A 21594-nucleotide genomic window follows, 5' to 3' on the forward strand; every position below is an offset into this window, starting at 1 on the left:
AGAGGTTTGGCGCACCTTCTGCGTGAGGAAAGACAAAATGAAGTACTTTACACAGCGGAGTGCATAATTACGTGGAAGTCACTACACCAAGATGTAGCGATGGCCACCAAAAACGTTAAAAGGGGATTAAGAGAAATTTGTGGAGGGTAAGGTACCAGTGTCCTTACCTCGAATGCAAGTTTCTACAAAACAACAGTAAAAGGCTGTTTTTCCTCGTGCCCTGCTTATTTATTTATTTATTTATTTAAAACATTTGTATGCCACCCCCATCACAACAAAGCCTCGGGGCGGCTCCCAAAAAATACAAAAAAACCCCCAATAACAATATAACAATTTAAAAGAAAAAAAAACATTTAAAACCCCCAGTGTATTCTTAGCTAATTTAAAATCCTAATAAATACAATAATTTAGCAATTAAAATAAGTTTTAAATAAAAAGGTCTTAGCCTGGCGCCAAAAAACAAATAATGACGGCGCCAGGCGGACCTCTCTGGGGAGCGCATTCCATAGATGGGGCACCAATGCAGAGAAAGCCCTCCTCTGGGTACTCACCCTCCTAATATCCTTCACAGAGGGTTCCCGGGGAAGGGCATCCGTTGCTGATCTCAAGGGGCAGGAGGGCATATATGGGCGCAAGCGTTCCTGTAGATATCCAGGTCCCAAGCCGTTTAGGGCTTTATAGGTCATAACCAACACCTTGAATTGGGCCCGGACTTCAATTGGGAGCCAGTGGAGCTGACGGAGAACTGGGGTTATATGAGAACAACGCCCAGTCCCCGTCAGCAACCTGGCAGCTCTATTCTGCACCAATTGAAGTATCCGGACCGTCTTCAAGGGTAGCCCCACGTAGAGCGCGTTACAGAAATCTAATTGGGAAGTCACCAACGCATGTGTCACTGTCGCCAGGCAGTTGTTCTCCAGGAAGGGATGCAGCTGATGTATCAGCCGAAGCTGAAGGAAGGCGCTCCTTGCCACCGCCGTCACCTGAGCTTGCTTAAGGCCATACTGGGTTGTTGCAGTGGAAAACGGTGTTGGGTTAGATAGACCTCAAAGGACCACGTTCCTAGCCTGGAATATGTTCCTTAACAGGGTTTTGAAAGCCCTGTTTTGCTGGGTCTTAGAATCAGAATAGAAGAGTTGGAAAGGGCCATGAAGGCCATCGAGTCCAACCCCCTGCTGTTGCAGGACACCATGTTATACCATCCCACTCAGTCTTGCTTCCAGGGAAGTGGAAACAGTGTTTGAATTTCAGGATGGGACTTTGCAGGAGACAAAGGGGCTTGGGAAACAATGCCACCAGTGCTGTTTGAGCTTTTCCTTCGTTCTGTGGGAAGTCCAGGCTGTCACTTGCTGGGTGGAAAGGGAAAAATGCTCTGTGCATTCATAGGTACTACTGCTGCGTACGTCCTGGTTAGTATAATTTTTTTCTTGATAAGCACAAGCAAAACAAAAATGAGGGCAGCATTTGCAGATAACAGCGAACCCATCCTGAATAGTACACGGCTGCTATAGTTAAACCTTTGAACTCTTAAGATGCAGATATACTTTTTTGTACAAATAAATATAAACTAAGCTCAGACATAATTTGTAGAGCCCTGGACAAGTTCCTCCATCTATCATATTTTGAGTCTTGTATTTACCTTTCCCTTATGCATCCTGTGATGGGAAGCACTGGTAAACTCAAAAAGGTAAAAGGTGCGTGGGGGGGGGCACTCATGCTCATATTCTGATATCCCAAGACAACTCTAAATTGGGACCTCTTCTATAATTTTGGCTCTACTTCATTTCAGCTCTCCTACTGGTTCTTTCATGTTGTTGCTCTATAAATCAGAGTTAAGAACTAAATGTTAACAGCACATGTCAATTTGCAACCACCAGTCTCTGTTCTTCCAAGCAGTATATTCTTGATTTACTGCCCAAGAATCAAGTTATTGTGGAAAGCATCAGGGTGGATAAAAATCAAAACATTGGATTTTTTTTAATTTAGAGTTTTGATGTAAATCAGTTTATTTAAATTGTATATTTTAATAAAATGCTTTTTGAGGGGAAAAACTATCTGATTATAAAATAAAGATTAATTATGTAGCATTCAATGTTTATTTTTTGATAAATGAATTCCATTATTTAATATATATTTTATAATATGCACGCGCACACATACATCGAGAGAGAATGAACACCCAAGATGGGATTGTTAATGCAATCAAACACCTGGGTTGCTCCTAATCATCAGACTTAACCGAAAGGCAGAAGCCATAAAGCTAGTGTGTGCAGAGATTATAGTGTTACACTGGGACTCAGGAGACTTGAGTTTTACTTCCCTCTTAGCCTTGAATTTCCAGCCAGTGACTCTCAGCCTAACCTACCAAACAGGGTTTTTGTGAGGATAATATAGAGAGGAGGACCCCCATTTAAGCCACTTTGGGCTCTTTGTAAGAGAAAAAAAATAAGGTAGAATATAAATGTAATAATAATAAGGAAGAAACCATTGTTCAATCAGTGAACCAGTTCAGTATTACGAGTGCAATGCACTAATGAGATTGTGTAGCTGTTTGTGCAACTGGAAATTTAATGTTTAAATAGAGGTGGATTGTGCATTAAGCAAATGTAGTTTAATTATTCTGATGAAGTAGATATTTGATTGTCAGTCTCCCACTTGGGCTGACTAGTGTTATAATGTATCCTAACCACCACAAAGCATTCATTCACAGAATGAGTCATTGAATAAGCAAAGTGATGTTCTATGTAAATTCATCCACATTTTTATCAAGCACACTCTGTTTCAACAAAATGTTCAATTTCTCAACATGATGGTTTTAGAGCTCTTGTACATAGAAACAGAGGGAGTCAGAGGGGGTCTCCCAGGCCATCTAGTCTGACCCCCAGCTCTAGCCAGCTCCACTCACAACATGCCCTCATGTGCATGTCTAGTCTATCCTTGAATACCCTCACCAATGGGGCCTCAACCACCTCCCGTGGAAGCCCATTCAATATCCTCAGGGTCCTAACACTCAGGAAGTACTTCCTGGCACCTAAATTGAACCTTGGTTCCCTGAGCTTCGCTCCGTTGGAGCATGTCCTGCCCTCCTCTGCAGGGGAGAACAGGTCTCTACCCACCTCTGCGTGACACCCCTCACATATATGTGTGTCACCAACAGATCCCCTTGGAGTCTCTTCTTCTCAAGGCGGAAAAGACCCATTTCCCTCAGTCTCGCCTCATACGGCTTTCCCTGCAATTCGGCCACCATCCTTGTGGCCCTGAGCTGCACTGACTCTAACCTGGCTATATCCTTCCTGTAATGAGGAGCCCAAAACTGAACTCAGTACTCCAGTTGTGGGCATACCAGGGTCATATAGAGTGGTAGTAATACCTCTCTTGATCAAGAAGCCACATTTCTGGCTATGCAACCAAGGGTGGCATTCGCCCTCTTGACCACCGCATCACACTGCTGACTCATGTTTAGCCTGCAGTCAACCAGCACCCCGAGATGCCTTTCACAAGTGCTGCTCTCCAGCCACTTGTCCCCTAACCTGTACTTATGACACCCATTCCTATGCCCCAAGAGCAAGACCTTGCACTTATCCACATTGAACGCCATCCTGTTGTCTCCTGCTCACTTCCATAGTCTGCCCAGATCCTTTTGGATCTGGAGTACCTGCTCCTCAGTTGGGCCACTGCCCCGGTTTTAGTATTGTCTGCGAATTTGATCAGAAGACTGTTCAACCCTTCTTCCATGTCATTGATAAAAAGATTAAACAGGATCGGCCCCAGGACAGAGCCCTGGTCACCATCCCAATGATTCCCCACTAATGGTTACCCTCTGCTTTCAGCCAGTCAACCATGCCCTAATCCATCAGACATTGCATTGGTCTATCTCAAAACTCCTCAGTTTTTCAACCAGGATGTCATGGGGCACTTTGTCAAAGGCCTTGCTGAAATCTAAGTAAACCGCATCCACTGCCTCCCCTCCATCTAGCCACCTTGAAACCTTGTCATAGAATTCCACAAGGTTTGTCTGGCAGGACCTGTTATTGCGGAAGCCGTGTTGTGTGGCCGCCACCCTCCCTTCCCTATGTAGCATCACTGTTGTTGTTGTTGTCGTCCGACCCATTGCGACCCCATGGACAACATTCCTCCAGGCCTTCCTCTTCTCCACTATCCCCTGGAATCCACTTGAGCTCACGCTAGCATCACTAGATCTCTCTCTATTATGAGCCTTTCCATTGTTTTTCCTACAATGGATGTAAGGCTAACTGGTCTGTAATTCCCCATATCCCTTCTACTACCCTTTTTGAAAATTGGGACCAATGATGCTACCCTCCAGTCCTCTGAAACTTCACCCATTCTCTATGAGGCTTCAAAAATGGAGGCCAGCGGGTGTGAGAAGAACGTTACGAAGGCGCCCTGCCAACTCTCGAAGTACTCTTGGGTGTAACCTGTCAGGGCCCAGTGCCTTTATAACGTCCAGTGCCCTGAGGATCCCCTCAACTTCTAGGGGGCTGACTCTAATCTGTGCCCCTAAGTGCCCGCCCTCATCTAATCTCCCATGCCAATCTCCCCCATCCTGCTTTGGGGAGAACACAGAGGCAAATAGTCATTTAGCATCCGTGCCTGTTCCCCCGCATCAGTCACTGGATCCCCTTTCTCCTTATTTAGTGGTCCCACTACCTGTTTCCCCTTCCTCTTGCTATTTACATGCTGATAGAAACCCTTTTTGTTGCTCTTGATATTCTTGGCAAGTCTCAGCTCGTAATCAGCCTTAGCCTTGCGAAGAATCCTTCTGCAGCGGGCCGCCTCCTCCCGGTATACCCTTTTGTCTATTTGCCCCAGTACCCATTTCCTACGGAGGTTCCTCTTGCGTCTAACCACCTCCTTTCGCATCCATGGCAGCACTCTCCTTTGCCTCCCTGCCTTACTAACTAGAGGTATCGTCAAGGCTTGTGCCTCCAAAACCTCCCTTTTGAGTGCCATCCACCCCTCCTCAACTCCCTTGCCTTCCAGTAACCTATCCCAGGAGACTTTCCCCAGTCTGGCCTTCAGTTGGCCAGAGTTGGCCCTCTTGAAGTTCCAGCTTCTAGTGCTCGACCTGCTGCACGTCCCCATTCCCCTGATGTCAAAGCAAAGAATGGAGTGATCACTCGCATCCAGAACTCCCCTAATCTGTACCTCATCTATCAGCTCCTCCCTGTTGGTCAAAACCAAGTTAAGGATGTTCCCCGCCCCCCTCCCCCAACCATTGCTTCTTGGACCCTCTGCGTGGAAAACCCTCCCTCTATAGCGTCTAGGAAGCGATGTGGCCTGGCTGTCATTGCTGAGTGAGTCTCCCAACTAATATCCAGGAGGTTGAAATCTTCCATAATTACTGTGTCCCTCCCACAAGATAGCCTTAGAATCTGATCTGTCAGGACATCATCCAGGGTCTCAAGTTGACCTGGAGGGTGATAACATACCTGCACTCTCAGGTCCCTCTCCCTGTCAAAAGCCCTTAGTTTCACCCAGACTGCATCTACCAGATCCCCATCTGTGCTGCATTCTATCTTACTGCATCCTATCCCTTCCCTGACATATAAGGCTTCGCCTCCGCCCCTCTTTCCCTACCTGTCCTTTCTAAACAGGAGATACCCCCCTGCATTTACATTCCAGTCTTGCCTTTCATCCCACCAAGTTTCTGTTATCCCCACCAGGTCATACCCTCCTATTCCCAGGAGAGCTTCAAGCTCTTCCTGCTTATTGCCCATGCTCCTAGCATTGGTGTACACGAACCTCAACTCCTTCCCACAGCTTCCTTTCTTTGGAATTCTCAGCCTCCTCCTTCCTCCCATCTTCCCTGATACCGGCCCCCTCTTTGTAGGAGTCCTGTCAGCCCCTGCAGTACCTCTAACACCCTGGTCCCAGAGCCCTGATCCTCTCTCCTCACTTGTCCAGTTTGGACAAGTTTCTGGGGGGTCTGAACCCTCCTCCGACTCAGTTTAAAGTCTTCTGGACAAAGCTTGCTAGAGCATTTCTGAAGGACCTTTTCCCCATCCTGGTGAGGTGCAACCTGTCCCTTGCCAGAAGTCCATTGGCAAGAAACCAGGTTCCGTGGTCGAGGAACCCGAAGCGTTCCTTCTGGCACCACACCCTAAGCCAGTCGTTCACCTTGGCAACCCTCCTTTTCCTGCCTGGCCCAAATCCCGGACTGGTAAGATAGATGAGAAGGTCATTTGGGCCTTTAGCTCCCTGAGTTTCTTCCCCAAGGCCTCGAAGTCCCTGGTGATCCCGACCACACCCTGCCTGGCTACATCATTTGTCCCCACATGGATCACCAGAAGCTGCTGGTGACCCCCGGAGCGAACAAGACGCTCCACTCTGTCCTTCACATGCCGGTTGCATGTGCCCAGCAGGCAACAGACCTCCCTCACCTCAAGGTTGGGGTGGCACACCCCCGCCTCAGTGTCCCTCAGCAGGGAGTCCCCAACGACGATCACCTGTCACCATCTCTTCCCCGTGGTGGTAGGCGGCCATGCCCTGGCCCTCGCCTCTCCTGCAGCAGGCTCCCAGGCTAGGGGTCCTGCTGGTCCCCCAAGGCTTCATCAGCCCCAGCCTCCCTGTGCAGCGAGAACCTGTTTCCCAGCTCCAGATTGGTGCCAGGAGAAGGAGGAGGCCGTGCTGGGTGACAAGCCTCCATGTCTCCCCAGCTGTTCCTCCTGGGGCCCCTCCCTCAACCCTCTGTCCAGAGGGGGGCTGCTCCTGGGGGACCTGGAGAGCTCTCTTGGCCTTCAGGCACCTCACCTCCTCCTCTAGCAGGGTCACCAGCTTGCACCGAGGGCAAGTGTAACCCTGCCTCTCCTGGGGGAGAAGGACGAACATGTCGCAGCTGTCACAGCGGACAGCCACACCTGTGATTCCTGCCAAGGCATCTCCTGGCCTCGGAGACCCTACCTTGTTCCCCCACCTTGTCAGTCTTGCACTACTCTTCACTCGCCCAGTTCTCCCAGACAAAAACCCACACACACACACACACACACACACACACACACACACACACACACACAGGGACAAAATATATTTTTTAAAAAAACCCTGCCTCCAGGTAAGGGAGTCCCCGGGCAGCCCGGGCCACAGCTAAAGGACACAGACAAGGGACGACACATTATAAGCCTCGCAGGCCGCTGGCCCCACCCCTCAGCTTCCTCCTGGCCTCTCTGGCCCCGCCTCCCTTCCTCTCCGCTGCTCCTGCCCCCCACTCCCCTGCCCAGCTCCTATCTTGCCTTCGCCAGTCCCCTGGCCACCCTCACCACACTCTCCCAGCCTCTGCCTCTGCCGCTCTGCTGCTCTGCCAAGAGGCAAGAGCCAAAGATATGGGAGTTTTCTTTAGTGGGGGAATTCTGCTATGAAATTAAACAACTTTCCTTAAAGCTGGCTCATGAGCTCCAGTTTATTGTTCCTTTTTTTAAAATGCAAATGTGGTTCTACATAAATGTGCATATCTGTGCATACGCAAATATCAGAGTGATAGACAAGCAATGCCAAGACTAGGAAATACAAGAGGGAAATACTAGAAGGCAATTACTCTGAGTCAAATAAGCAAAGCACAAACCAAGGCATGTGAAATAACCTTTTCTCTCTCCCTGCTCTTCCAAAACCAATCAGTCATGTAGCTAAACATGTAGCTAAATTAGAGCTGAAGAACAGGATTAGAGTCAAAGTAATCTTTCCTGAATGTGGGTGAGTTAAGGTGGATACTCAAGTCAGGTTGCTTGTGAACTGAGCATGCCACTAGATGGTACAATTAGCACATCTTAAGAAGGATGCATTTCCTTTTCTTCTACCAGAACATACAATCTGTCTGAGATGCAGACAGCATCTGCTGTCTATAGCAAAGGAATACAAACTAAGAGAATATGGGGGTTCCTATGATTATGTGACTGGTGCAACCATCTGAGTTGTATCACAGGACACAGCCAAGCTATCTCATGCGATTTACCAGTAATTTTTGTTTAATGCCAAAGATCTACTTTTCCAAGAGGGCATCCTTTCTCTTGTTAGATAGAAAAAGGTCCTACAATTGCCAGCATTCTTACCAGATATTGTGGGACTTAGAGGATCCCCCCCCCCCCCCGCTTATTCATATTTAAGTAGCTAGTGCTGTGGTGGGCAGCTCTGACAGGTCCAGCTACCATTGTTCCATGCAGATATGGACACGCTCACAACACAAGGACCTGCCCACAATGTACCTTCTAACACTGCTGCTCATGGAACCCAGAATTTGGTGGCACTGAAAACCCCACCAATCTGCTGCTGATCACTGGAAGCAAACTGCTATGGAGTGCGACAGTGGACCAACCTGGCTGGAAGGCACTGTTGCATTCTGCACTGTTTTGCAATGGCTCTTTGGTTGTAAATCATTTTTGTTGTTCCCACTGCAAATTTCAGCTGCAGGGCCATGGTGGGCAGGGGGCTGCAGGGACCGTACTGGGGACAGTGCAGACTGCATGCAGGCTGCGAACTTGGCGTTGCCCATTCTTGTGCTAGTGCAGAGCCATTCTTATGTACACACTTATTCTCCCTTCCTCTGGAACGTATAAAATGCTAACTCTCATTGTCTGAGCAATCAGTTACTTCCGATGTAGCCACGTTCCTCTGGAATAAGAGCTTATCCTGTAATCTTAAGACTTTTCAACAAAAACATACACATGACAGAGGTGCCCATTCAGATTATATATTTTGATACGTTCAAAGGATCTGCTTGTTCAGAGAAAAAGGACTGCTTTGTGATTTAGTTGTTTCCTTTGCAGACCCATCTGTCAGTATGACAGAAGGACATGGTGATGTATAGGCACTGTAAACGAGAACTTGTCAGGTGCTTTTCAAATGATTTGTCTATTAACTGCAACAGTGGTTTCTGACATTTCAGAGTTATTTGTGGCAGGGGGAGGAGAGCAGCCAACTCGTTTCAGCCCCCTGGTACTTCCTGGGGTCAAAACCGAGCCCTCTGGCTCTCATAGCATTTCTTGGCACAGGCTTCCAAGCATCTAAAGAGCATTTACCAAGCTTTCCCCCTTTCCTGAGGTTGTGAAAGTTGGCTTCAAACCAACTTCCATGATCCCCATTTTGACGGACTCTCCCTTTAAAGTACCATGTGATTGCCCAATTATATTTTTTTCCAGCAATTTTTGCACATATTCGAGAAATTACCCAGCTTGCACACGACAAATGTTTGCAGACATGCGGGTTCAGGACTGGGGAGTCTCATGCGGGCAGTGTGCAGGGAGGTGTCTCATTTTTGCAGATATTTCTAATCTGCCTTTTCAGGAGCATGCAATAAGGTGCATACCACCTTATTTATGGAAATTGTTTTGACAACTGTCAGAATTAGAGCTCTGTTTTAAATTAGGATTTACCAAGGGTCAAAATTATTTTTCTTATCTGAGTATACTGATATTTAAATGTGGTTTTTAAAAATTGTGAAACAATGGAATGATTAATTTTTTCAAAACAGGATTTACAAAATCTCCAGAACTCTCCACCAAAAAAGTCACGGAGTGGGAGAATAAAAGGGGGGGAACCCTATGGAAAGCCTGAAACAGCTTGTGATCATGGCAGCAGTGGGGAAGCTTTTTCTAGCTGTTTGGGCTCTTCTGAGGTAGTTGGCACTGGTGGTTACCCAAAAGTTGCTTGGCAAGAATGGAAAGGTTTTCATGCTACCCTTTTCAAGATGTGCAGCAGCCAATTCTCCATACAGTGGGGTCGGTAGCCCAGATTTAAGCAGCATGGTAATTCCTTGTAGGTACAACAATCCCTGTGAAAGACCATGGGTTGCTGGGGTGGCCTGTTGCCCATAAATGAGCAACATTGGTCTGAATTTGCTTGATATGGTATTCACACAGCATAATAACTCCCACTTCAACAATAACTCATGGTGCGATGACAACCCACGCTCTGCCCTTGAGTGTAGACTATCATGTTGTATAAACACGACATCTTCATTGTTTGGTTATGAACTGTTCCTGGTTAGCAAATCATGGCTTGTCAGGGCACCAGGATTCAGCCAACTGCTGTGTAATGACTTCTGTTCAGCTGTGGCTCCTTGCTCTGCTCTGCTCTGTTCCAGCAACTGGGCCCAGGAAGAAGGAACTGCAAGTGCACTGTACTTCGGCTCTCAACAGTGTGGAAGGTAAATGTTGTAACTTACCCCATATGGTTCACTGGCATATGGTTCTACCAGCTGGGGGCCAGGAGCAAGATCTGAGAGAACGTTCAACTAAGCACACTCTGCATCCCATATGCACCCCATTGTGGTCTCCTTCAACCAGTAGTAGGAATATACTGCAATACCATCCCATCAGGGTATTCCTCTAGAAAAGTCAGTTGTACACTTTCCAAACTGTTCTTGTCCCAAGAGTCTATGCCACAGGCAGATGTCCATCAAACAGAGGGGCCAGGAGGAAGCCGACAGGCGGGGCCACCGGCCTGAGGGACTGATAAGGCTGAGCTCAGCCACTGCCAGCCCTATTGGCTCTGGCCTCTTGGCGTCGTCCCTCTTAGCTGCGGCCCGGGCTGTCCAAGGTTTGTTTGTTTGTTTTTTTGTGCTGTGCTTTGCTTTGTTTTGCTTCCAATTTAAATTTTAGTTTATTTTATCCTTGTGTGTGTGTGCGAGTGGGTTTTCGTCTGGGAGAACTGGGCGAGTGAGAGGAACTGCAGGACAGACAAGGCAGGGGACCAAGGTAGGGTCTCGGAAGGGATCCCAATGGCAGACCAGGAGATGGCCTTGGCGGGAGTCACGGGTGTTGCTGTCCACTGCGACAGCTGCAACATGTTTGCCCTTCTCCCCCAGGAGAGGCAGGGATACACTTGCCCTCGGTGTAAGCTGGTGGTCCTGCTAGAGGGAGGGGTTGAGGTGCCTGAGGGCCGAGAAAGCTGTCCAGGCCCCCTGGGAGCAGCCCCCCTCTGGACAGAGGGTTGAGGGAGAGGCCACAGGAGGAGCAGCCGGGGAGACATGGAGGCTTGTCACCCAGCACGGCCTCCTCCTCCTCCTGGCACCAATCTGGAGCTGGGAAACAGGTTCTCTCTGCTTGGGGAGGTTGGGGCTGATGAAGCCTTGGGGGACCAGCAGGACCCCCAGCCTGGGAGCCTGCTGCAGGAGAGGCGAGGGCCAGGGCATGGCCGCCTACCACCATGGGGAAGAGATGGCGACAGGTGATCGTCATTGGGGACTCCCTGCTGAGGGACACTGAGGCGGGGGTGTGCCACCCCAACCTTGAGGTGAGGGAGGTCTGTTGCCTGCTGGGCACATGCAACCGGCATGTGAAGGACAGAGTGAAGCGTCTTGTTCGCTCCGGGGGCCACCAGCCGCTTCTGGTGATCCATGTGGGGACAAATGATGTAGCCAGGCAGGGTGTGGTCGGGATCACTAGGGACTTCGAGGCCTTGGGGAAGAAACTCAGGGAGCTAAAGGCCCAAGTGGCCTTCTCTTCGATCTTTCCAGTCTAGGGATTTGGGCCAGGAAGGGACAGGAGAGTCTCCGAGGGGAACAACTGGCTTAGGGTGTGGTGCCAGAAGGAACGCTTCAGGTTCCTCGACCATGGCTCTCGATTTCTTGCCAATGGACTTCTGGCAAGGGACGGGTTACACCTCACGAGGATGGGGAAAAGGTCCTTTGGCGATGCTCTAGCAAGCTTCGTCTGGAAGACTTTAAACTGAGCCGGGGGGGGGGGCAGGCCCCCCAGTAACATGTCTGCACTGGACAAGTGTGGGGGGAGGATCAGGGCTCTGGGAACAGGGTTTTAGAGGTACTGCAGGGACTGACAGGACTGCTACAGAGAGGGGCCAGGTATCAGGGAGGATGGGAGGAAGGAGGAGGCTGGGAACTCCAAGGAAAGGAAGTAGTGGGAAGGAGTTGAGGTGCATATACACCAGGGGTCTCAAACTTGCGGCTCGTGGGCCAATTGCCGGGATGGGCAGGGCATGGGGGAGGGGCCCTGTGGCCTTCAAAGCACCGGCGGTGCCCGGGCCGGCCGCAGGATGAGCGACCCACCACCACCTCAGTTGTGGAATACTTGATGTGGCCCAGCCTCACCCAGACTCTACTTCCAGCAGCCCCCAGGTAAGTTGAGTTTGAGACCCCTGATGTACATCAATGCTAGGAGCATGGGTAATAAGCAGGAAGAGCTTGAAGCTCTCCTGGGAATAGGAGGGTATGACCTGGTGGGAATCACAGAAACTTGGTGGGATGAAAGGCAAGTCTGGAATGTGAACATAGAAGGGTATCACCGTTTTAGAAAGGACAGGAAGGGAAAGAGAGGTGGGGGCGTGGCTTTATATGTCAGGGAAGGGAAAGGATGCAGTGAGATAGAATGCAGCACAGATGGGTTTCGGTAGAGGCAGTCTGGGTGAAACTTAGGGGTTTTGACAGGGAAAGAGACCTTACAGTGGGGGTATGTTATTGCCCTCCAGGTCAACTTGAGACCCTGGATGATGCCCTGACAGGCCAGATTCTAAGGATATCTTGGGGGAGAGACACAGTAATTATGGGAGATTTCAGTTTCCCGGATATTAGTTGAAAGACTCACTCGGCGGTGACAGCCAGGTCATGTCACTTCCTAGAAGCTATAGAGGGAGGGTTTTTCACACAGAGGATCTGAGAGGCGACGAGGGGGAGAAACATCCTTGACTTGGTCTTGACCAATAGGGAGGAGCTGATAGACGAAGTACAGATTAGGGGAGCTCTGGATGCGAGTGATCACTTCATCCTTTGCTTTGAGACCAGGGGACTGGGGACGTGCAGCAGGTCGAGCACTAGAAGCTGGGACTTCAAGAGGGCCAGCTTTGGCCAACTGAAGGCCAGACTGGGGAAAGTCTCCTGGGATAGGTTACTGGAAGGCAAGGGAGTTGAGGAGGGGTGGATAGCACTCAAAAGGGAGGTTTTGGAGGCGCAAGCCTTGATGATACCTCTAGTCAGTAAGGTGGGGAGGCGGAGAAGAGTGCTGCCATGGATGCGAAAGGAGGTGCTTAGAGGGGTTAGACGAAAGAGGAATCTCCATAGGAAATGGGTACTGGAGCAAATAGACAAAAGGGTATACCGGGAGGAGGAGGCCCGTTGCAGAAGGATTCTTTGCAAGGCTAAGGCTGATTATGATCTGAGACTTGCCAAGAATATCAAGAGCAACAAAAAATGCTACTTTCAGCATGTATATAGGAAGAAGAAGGGGAGACAAGTGGTGGGACCACTAAATAAGGAGGAAGGAGATCCAGTGACTGATATGAGGGAACAGGCACAGATGGTAAATGACTATTTTGCCTCTGTGTTCTCCCCAAAGCAGGATGGGGGATATCCACATGGGAGATTAGATGAGGCTGGAGACTTAGGGGCACAGATTAGAGTCACCCCCCTTGAAGTTGAGGGGCTCCTCAGGGCATTGGACATTACAAAGGCGCCAGGCCCTGACGGGTTACACCCGAGAGTACTTAGTTGGCAGGGGTTCTCTCACGCCCGCTGGCCTCCATTTTTGAGACCTTGTGGAGAACGGGTGAAGTTCCAGAGGACTGGAGGGTGGCATCATTGGTCCCAATTTTCAAAAAGAGTAGTAGAAGGGATATGGGGAATTACAGACCAGTTAGCCTTACATCCATTGTAGGAAAAACAATGGAAAGGCTCATAATAGAGAGAGATCTAGTGATGCTAGCGTGAGCTCAAGTGGACTCCAGGGGATGGTGGAGAAGAGGAAGGCCTGGAGGAATGTTGTCCATGGGGTCGCAATGGGTCAGACAGCAACAACAACACCAGTTAGAGATCACTAAAGAGAGATCTAGTGATGCTAGATAGGGAAGGAAGGCTGGCAGCCACACAACATGGCTTCTGCAAAAACAGGTCCTGCCAGACAAACCTCGAGGAATTCTATGACAAGGTTTCAAGGTGGCTAGACAGAGGGGAGGCAGTGGATGCGGTTTACTTAGATTTCAGCAAGGCCTTTGACGAAGTGCCCCATGATATCCTGGTGGAGAAACTGAGTTGTTTTGGGATACACCAAAGCACTGTCCGGTAGATTAGGGCATGGTTGACTGACCGAAAGCAGAAGGTAACCATTAGCGGAGAATCATCGGGATGGTGGTCAGTGACAAGCAGGGTCCCCCAGTGCTCTGTCCTGGGGCCAATCCTGTTTAATCTTTTTGACATGGAAGAAGGGGTGAACAGTCTGCTGATCAAATTCGCAGACGACACTAAAACTGGAGCAGTGGCCACAACTGAGGAGCAGGTACTCCAGATCCAAAAGGATCTGGACAGACTATGGAAGTGGGCAGGAGACAACAGGATGGCGTTCAATGTGGATAAGTGCAAGGTCTTGCACTTGGGGCATAGGAATGGGTGTCATAAGTACAGGTTAGGGGACAAGAGGCTGGAGAGCAGCACTTGTGAAAGGGACCTTGGGGTACTGGTTGACTGCAGGCTAAACATGAGTCAGCAGTGTGATGCGGTGGTCAAGAGGGCGAACACCACCCTTGGTTGCATAGCCAGAAGTGTGGCTTCTAGATTGAGAGAGGTATTACTACCACTCTACACAACTCTGGTGCGCCTGCAACTGGAGTATTGTGCTCAGTTTTGGGCCCCTCATTATAGAAAGGATATAGCCAGGTTGGGGTCAGTGCAGCGTAGGGCCACAGGGTTGGTGGCCGGTTTGCAGGGAATGGGGTATGAGGCGAGACAGAGGGAACTGGGTCTCTTCAGCCTGGAGAAGAGGAGACTCAGAGGGGATCTGTTGGCGACATACAGGTATGTGAGGGGATGTCACACAGAGATGGGCAGAGACCTGTTCTCCCCTGCAGAGGAGGGCAGGTCGCACTCCAACGGAGCAAAGCTCAGGGAGCCAAGGTTCCATTTGGATGCCAGGAAGCACTTCCTGACATTTAGGACCCCGAGGGTGTGGAATGGGCTTCCACGGGAGGTGGTTGAGGCCCCATTGGTGAGGGTGTTCAAAGATAGGCTGGACGTCCACATGGTGGGCATGTCGTGAGCAGAGCCAACTGGTGCCGGAGGTCAGACTAGATGGCCCAGGAGACCCCTTCTGACTCGCTCTGTTTCTATGTTTCTAAACCCTGAAGGGCTCTATATGGCAGAGCAGGCAGAAGGCCCTTTTCTATCTGAGATGGAGGAGTGAATGGCTCTACCATCACTCAAGGAGAATAGCACTCACAGCAAAGCAAGTAATCTTGACACCACATGCTGAAATCCCACGATCAGTTTGTGTCTTCCCTGGCAGTCAGAATGCAGTAACATTCCGTTATATAACAAATCTTTCCTTACCTTTTGGGGTGTATTTGTCATTCTGCCTCCTAAAACCAGTCCACTTAAATAGGAATGAGTGCACCAGAGCACCCCTTGAGGCTGTTTAACAGGCTTTAAGGTGCAATGGAAATGTTGCTCCAATGAATCTTGTCAGTCATCTGAGTGGGATGGTCTAAACTGGTGACCTGCAACAGCAAGGGGTTGGACCTGATGGCCTTCTTGGCCCCTTCCAATTATATGACTCTATGAATCTCCCCCAAAATGAAAATGCATTATCACCAAACCCCCACCCCCATGGATTTAAATAAAATCTGCAGGCATGCACTTATATTTATAGAGACAAATTTGTTGTTGTTAGTCGTGAAGTCATGTCCGACCCATCGCAACTCCATGGACAACATTCCTCCAGGCCTTCCTGTCCTCCACCATCCCCTGAGTCCACTTAAGCTCACGCCGACTGCTTCAGTGACTCCATCTAGCCACCTCATCCTCTGCTGTCCCCTTCTTCTTTTGCCAGCTATTGTTCCCAGCATTAGACTCTTCTCCAGGGAGTCCTTCCTTCTCATTAGGTGGCCAAAGTATTTGAGTTTCATCTTCAGTATCTGGCCTTCTAAAGAGCAGTCAGGGTTGATCTCCTCTAGGACTGACTGGTTTGATCTCCTTGCAGTCCAAGGGACTCGCAGGAGTCTCCTCCAGCACCACAATCCAAAGGCCTCAATTCTTCGGCACTCAGCCTTCCTTATGGTCCAGCTTTCACAGCCTGTTGTGAATGACAGCTCAATATGTAAACAACCCACACGTTCTCGAGCAATGAAACTAAAGTCTTTTATTGCTACTTATCTACAAGATTTACAACACTACAGATAAGCTCTACTGTTGAGGTCTTTACAAGGCAGATGCTAACTCCTTAGTGATGTCTCTCAGAGAGCCCATGTGGGACTAGCTATCTTGGTCCCACCTTTCCCCTCTGAGGCAGGACAAAGCTTGCTTTTGCTCCAATCTGCGCAGAGAACGCCTAAGGATCGCGCGGGAAAGGTCTACTCCACCTCCTGTGTCTCCTGTGTCATGTTCAGGAGGTTCAGTGTTAGGAGGAAGGGGGGCAGTCTGCTCAGGCCCTCTATGAGCAGAACTCATAGCGTCTTTTCCCTCGGAGCTCCCTTGGTCTGATGTAGGCTCGGCTGTTTGCTCAATGGGTAAAGGGTAAGGATGAGGTATGGCTATCTGTTCAGCCATTCCCAAGCTAGGTTGTGGGAGGGACATTTGGCTACAGGGTCTTAAGCATAAATCCTCCTCGTGAGGTGCTGCCTCTGCCGGGGCATCAGGCACGACACTGCCATACATTGCAACTGGGAAAACCATAGCCTTGACCGTACGCACTTTTGTTGGCAGGGTGATGTCTCTGCTTTTTACTGTGCTGTCTAGATTTGCCATAGCTTTCATCCAAAGGAGAAAGCGTCTTTTAATTTCTTGGCTGCAGTCCCCATCTGCGGTGATCCTGGAGACCAGGAAAACAAAATCTGTCACTACCTCCATTTCTTCCCCATCTATTTGCCAGGATGTGATAGGACTGGATGCCTTGATCTTAGTTTTCTTAATGTTGAGTTTCAAGCCAACTTTTGTGCTCTCCTCCTTCACCCGCATCAAGAGGCTCTTTAGTTCCTCTTCACTTTCTGCCATGAGAGTGGTATCATCTGCATATCTGAGATTGTTGATATTTCTCCTGGCAATCTTAATTCCAACTGGTGATTCATCTAGCCCTGACTTTCTCATGATGTGCTCTGCATATAAGTTAAATAGGCAGGGCAACAGTATACAGCCTTGCCAAACACCTTTTTCAATTTTGAACCAATCAGTGGTTCCGTGTCCAGTTCTCACTGTTGCTTCTTGACCTGCATATAGGTTTCTCAAGAAACAAATAAGATGGTCTGGTACTCCCATCTCTTTAAGAACTTGCCACAATTTGTTGTGATCCACACAATCAAAGGCTTTAGCATAACCAATGAAACAGAAGTAGATGTTCTTCTGGAACTCCCTAGCTTTCTCTATGAGCCAGCATATGTTGGCAATTTGATCTCTAGTTCCTCTTCCTCTTTGAAAACTTGCCTGTACTTCTGGTAGTTCTCAGTCCACATACTGCTGGAGCCTAGCTTGTAGGATTTTGAGCATCACTTTGCTAGCATGTGAAATGAGTGCAATGGTGCGGTAGTTTGAACATTCTTTGGCATTGCCCTTCTTTGGGATGGGAATGTAAACTGACCTTTTCCAATGCTGCGACCACTGTTGAGTTTTCCAAATTTGCTATGACCATCATATTCTTTTGACAAAATTCTACCAACCTGTGCCCTGCTTCATTTTGTATTCCAAGGCCAAACTTGCCTGTTCCAGTTATCTTCTGGCTTTCTTCTTTAGCATTCCAATCCCCCATGATGATAAGGACATCATCTTTTGGCATTAATTCTAGAAGGTGTTGTAGGCCTTCATAGAACCGGTCAACTTCAGCCTCTTCAGCACCAGTGGTTGGGGCATAGACTTGGACTACTGTGATGTTGAGTTGTTTGCTTTGGATTTGAACTGAGATCATTCTGTCATTTTGGAGATTGTATCCCAGTACTGCTTTTCCTATTCTTTTATTGACTATGAAGGCTACTCCATTTCTTCAGAAGGATTCTTGCCCATAGTAGTATACCTGATGGTCATCTGAATTAAATTCACCCATTCCTGTCCATTTTAATTCACTGATTCCTAAGAGGTTGATGTTCAGTCTTGTCATCTCTTGTTTGACCACGTCCAGCTTTCCTTGATTCATGGATCTTACATTCCAGGTTCCTATGGAGTATAGATCTTTACAGTATCGGACTCTCCGTTCACCACCGTTCACCACATCTGCAACTGAGTTTCCTTTCTGCTTTGACCCAGTCACTTCATTCTTTCTGGCGCTACTAGTACTAGCCCTCCACTCTTCCCCAGTAGCATATTGGACACCTTCCGACCTGAGGGGCTCATCTTCCAGCGTCATATCTTTTTGCCTTTTGGTACTGTCCATGGGGTTTTCATGGCAAAGATACTGGAGTGGGTTGCCATTTCCTTCTCCGGTGGATCACGTTTTGTCAGAGCTCTCTGCTATGACCTGTCCATCTTGGGTGGCCCTGCATGGCATAGCTCATAGCTTCATTGAGCTACACAAGCCCCTTCACCATGATAAGGCAGTGATCCATGAAGGGGGTTGCAAATTTAGAACTACTTAAATTATACTTTGTATAAAAATTCAGTCTACCTCACCATAGTGCAGAGGACAGTGGCCAGAGGCTGTCATGTGTATGTGTCTTGCCTTTTCCCCTCCCTGCAGATCAAGGTGAAAGGCTTCTACCTACAGTCCTTTATTGAATTAGGCTGGCCATATTGAGCTGGCTTTGTATTACAGAATGGGTAACATAACAATCCATCAAGTTAATGATGCCTCTAATAGTGTAGTTAGTTCTTGCCCATACCAGAACTGACTCCAAACTGAATTGCCCTCCTCCCTTCCCCACCAAACAGAGTTGGCTCCCTACTCAGGGAGGTTTGCACTACTTTTGAGCCAGGCAGAAACACTGGATGATACTTAATTGGTCTACTTATTTCACTTGACGATAAACAACAGGCCTGGTAAAGTCATATGACGCCCTCTCTGACCCTCCCTGTCTTAAATTGTCCCCTAGCAACGTAGAGGCAGTCTGGTTCTCACCAGTCGTTTGGGTTCTCTTGATGCTGTGTGTCTTGGCATTTCAGCAAAGCACACTTTCCAGTTCAGTTTCAGAGTCTGAAACATCCACCTTGGAATGCTTATTTTGGAAGAAATGGGCCCAATCTCTTACAGAGAACCAAGTCTAATGTTTAGGTAGTAAACTGGTGGCACTTTATGTTTAAACTGGAATTGGACTGGATACGCTTCCAATAAAAATGCTTTTGAAAGGAGGACAGTCCTCTGGCAGTTCTACAAAAAGAGGACTGTCCTCTGTAAAGCAGGACACCAGGTCTGATGGCTCAACACATACGCCTGGAGGCTGTATGAATGCAGATGTACAGGAAGCAATATTTCTGCCAGCCTTAGCACCCAACATGAGGCACTCATTGGAGAAAAAAGTGGATCTGACAGGTCCAAAGACCACTTGTTGTTCAGATCCATCCAAGGATCAGGCCTGAAACTAGGGAATCCCAGCAGTTGGTGTACTTAATTTCCCTCCCATTACAGTCAATGCCAGAGACAATAAAAATTTGCTCAACCAACCTCCCATCCTGGTCACAGCAAGCTGGCTGGGCTATGGATGCTCAGCTACAGATCTCTCTCACCCCTCACCAAGTACACGCCATTGCTCTGTTCAGCAGAGCACGCACATTGATGGCAGAGCATGTCCCATAGAACACAGTGGGACTTGCTTCCAAGGAAGGGAGCATATGGTTGCATTATTAAGCTTCCCAACAGAAATGTTAGGATTGGTTGGTATTCCTACTAACTCCTTCAGATGGTGAGTCACTAAAAACAATAATAAAGTGTTCCTGAATGCTGCACATCCCTGAAGGAGGCACAACACTTGATAATTATAATGATTTAACATGGAGGCTGGGCCCTTCCAACAGCATCTTGTGTGGGGGGCACAATTTTGGTGTTGGGCTCTGTTCCAATGAATTACAAGAGGTGCTAATTATACAGCCTGTCCCTGTCGTCTTAACCAAATTTGGTCTGGTCGGGAATCAAGTTTGGAGAAATTTGGAAAGGTCACTGTGAGGAAATCTAACTCTTTTGTGCTCCATTTCCTGGCATTTCAGAGTAGAGAAAGAAAAATGGAAGTCATGACTTCCCCCTAGTTAGTTGAGATGATCCTTGTCCCTTATATGTCCTGATACCCTTTATTGAAGTATGTAAGAGCAGCCCTGCTGGATCAGATCACAGGCTCATCTCATGCTGCTCACAAAGCAGCCCAGCCAGCTGCCTGTGAGAAACCCAGAAGCGGGGCAGGAATGCAACAGCACCCTTCTATCCATGCTCCCCAGCAACTGGTGTACACAGGCACACTGCCTCTGGCTCTGGAGGTAGCACATGAAGTTGAGAGATGGCTCAGAAGAATGAGGATGATGAACAGGGAGAAGAAATCTCTTTGGTCCTCCCCCATCCTCCTTATAGGCGCCCTCCTTCTGACCACTCTGAGCCTGGAGCCAGCGGCATCCCCACTGCTCCTCCCAGAGGCATCTGAGCTGGAGGGGCCATGGGAGAGCCCCTGCTTTGCTTACTGAAACCTCTAGTTCAATTCCCAGCAATTCCAGGTTGCGCTGGGAAACAATCCATCCTGAAACCCAGACCAGCCAGTCCATTTGATGAAACTGACAAATGAACCAGTGGCCTGCCCCAGTACAAAGCAGCTTCCACTCTTCCTATGATGCTTACAGCGACCCTCGCCTTGGTCATGACCTTGCTGTGGTTCAGGTGAGGAAGCCGGCGCATGGGTGGGTGGGTGGCTGGGTGCGGGGATCCTGTGAGGTCAGAGATGCTCACTGGCTGCAGAACGCTAATCGTTGGAGGGAATGGAAATGTGAAAGCAAGGGCTGGGCAGCAGCTGGAATGGAATGGCTAGAACCCCGAAGAGCCACGCTGGAACCGCATGCTGCAGCATTTCGCTGGGCTCCCTTCCGCCCCTTTAAGCTGCCATGCTATTTCTACTTCTGGGAAGCTGAGCAAAAGCCACCATGTGGAAGCTTGTCCGCACTGCTGCTCTGGCCTGGCTCATTCTTTGGTTCTTCCGAATCACACAGAGGGGCTGCCACAGAAGTGTCTGGCTTCCTTGCAACAGACTGATCTCAGAGCAGTGGTGCCCAGTGGAGCCTGGAAGGGCTGGTAGGACGCCACAGGATTTTGAGTAGAGTTCCATGAGTGGAGCTTGCTGCAGAATGTAAGAGGAACGTATTCTCTTTAGAGGTTCTAGATCATGGGTGCTCCAACTGCCGCCCATGGGCTGGATCCGGCCCACCATGCCCAATGATCTGGCCTGCCGTAGCTTGCCATGCATGCGCGCACACACTTGGCGAGGTGCCGGCTTGCTCGCAAGGAGATCATTTTGGACTCGCTCGGAGAAAAGGATCTCCTTGTGAGCAAGCTGGTGCCTTGCTGGGAGATCCTTTTCTCCAAGTCCAAAACAATCTTCTTGCGAGCAAGCTGGCCCCAAGGTGCACGCCCCCCCCCCCAGCCTGGCCTGTGCCCCCCTCCCGCACCGCCTGGGTGGCCTGCGCCCATCCCTGCCACCTTGCAACTGGCCCCCTGTTCAAAATGTTTGAGGACCCCTGTTCTAAATGGTCAATCA

The sequence above is a fragment of the Varanus komodoensis genome, unplaced genomic scaffold (assembly GCF_004798865.1).
Source record: "Varanus komodoensis strain SLA01 unplaced genomic scaffold, ASM479886v1 scaffold6_2, whole genome shotgun sequence".
Lineage (NCBI taxonomy): Eukaryota > Metazoa > Chordata > Lepidosauria > Squamata > Varanidae > Varanus > Varanus komodoensis.